The sequence below is a fragment of the Lipotes vexillifer genome, unplaced genomic scaffold (assembly GCF_000442215.2).
Source record: "Lipotes vexillifer unplaced genomic scaffold, Lipotes_vexillifer_v1.1 scaffold926, whole genome shotgun sequence".
Lineage (NCBI taxonomy): Eukaryota > Metazoa > Chordata > Mammalia > Artiodactyla > Lipotidae > Lipotes > Lipotes vexillifer.
Window position 1 is genome coordinate 425,307 of NW_006798085.1, and position 1,720 is coordinate 427,026.

The 1,720-nt window shown below is 39.2% G+C and overlaps 1 protein-coding gene across 1 annotated transcript in view; it reads left to right on the plus strand.

Annotated features, from left to right (window-relative positions):
* The window catches only part of TEX11 (testis expressed 11), a 358,382-nt gene that overhangs the window by 1,313 nt on the left and 355,349 nt on the right, over positions 1–1,720 (plus strand). The window lies entirely within an intron of this gene.

The following is a 1,720-nucleotide window of genomic DNA, read 5'->3' on the forward strand; positions in this document are numbered from 1 at the left end:
CTCTCACTATTGCGGCCTCTCCCGTTGCGGAGCACAGGCTCCGGATGTGCAGGTTCAGTGGCCATGGCTCACAGGCGCAGCCACTCCGCAGCATGTGAGATCCTCCTGGACTGGGGCACGAACCCTTGTCCCCTGCCTCGGCAGGCGGACTCTCAACCACTGCGCCACCAGGGAAGCCCTCTGTGAATGATATTTGTGGGAGTTCTTAGTAAACAGAAGCAATTCGATGGACTAGACCCCAGATTCCTCGACCATGCCAGATATGGGAGAGTTCACCATACTTCTTTTTTTCTGGGGACATGATTAGGCCTGTGGTACATTCGCATTCACGTTCATATAATAATGAAATATGTTGTAACCAGGGTGGCTACAAATCTATGCTTTAAAGAAGTTTAGGTCAGTATTTTGTTAATGCTTGTCATTTTAAAACAACAACAAAGCCCACTACCACCTACCTGAAGTTTTAATATAGGATATACTATCTTAAAGATGTAAGTATTGAATAGGGATTATGACTTTTAAGTATATGGTATTTGAGACCTGGTATTTACATAAATATTTGAAGCACACAGAAAAGTAAGGAGAATAATATAATGAACGCCTCTAAAACTACCACTAAGTTTTGTTGAATCTTCACATTTTGTCATATGCTTCAGATATTTCACTGTTCCAAAGAATGAAAAGATTGAGGTGCCTGTTTTTCATCATTTGAAATGTTACATAAATTGTATCATTTTGTATAGTTTTTTTTTCCTGCAACTTGTATTTTTTGCTCAGTATTATGTTTTGGATATTTACCCATATGGATATTTTAGCTCTAGTTCATTTATTTACACCGCTCACTAGTAACAATACATTGAATATAAGTGTACCACAATTTATCTAATCTCAGCAGCATTACAACATTGTGTTTTGTAGTGTTTATTAGGAGCTTTCAAAAATTTTTGACTGCTACCTATGGCAAGGAAATATTATATTTTACAATCACATCCCAGTATCAAAAGTTTAATGAAATCATTTTACCCTTATTACACACAGCACACTATGATATTTCCTATTCCATGCTTTTTCATTTACAAAATGTTGGTTATGACTCACTAAATTTATTTCTTGAGCACTAGTGGGTGAGGCTCTAGGGCAGTGCTGTACAATTGAAACAGTGCAAACATAAATAATTTTATATTTCCTAGTACCACATTAAAAAAGGTTAAACAGATGAAATTAATTTTTAACTACAGATTATTTAGCTCAGTATATCCAAAATGTTATCATACCAACATGTAATTGATATAAAAATTATTAATGATATTTACATTCTTTTTTTTTATCTATACAAAGTCTTTGAAGTTTGGTATGTATTTTATAGTTAAAGCATATCTCATTTTGGACTTGCCACATTTCAAGCGCTCAATAGTCACATGTGGCTAGTGGCTACTCTATAGTGGCAGTGCTATTCTCGGTGTACATTAAGAAGTTTTACTGCTGGGTCAAAAGCTACAAGCATGGGGGCTTCCCTGGTGGCGCAGTGGTTGAGAGTCTGCCTGCCGATGCAGGGGACACGGGTTTGTGCCCCGGTCCGGGAAGATACCACATGCCGCGGAGCGGCTGGGCCCGTGAGCCATGGCCGCTGAGCCTGTGCGTCTGGAGCCTGGGCTCTGCAAAGGGAGAGGCCACAACAGTGAGAGGCCTGCGTACCGCCAAAAAAAAAAAAAGCTACAAG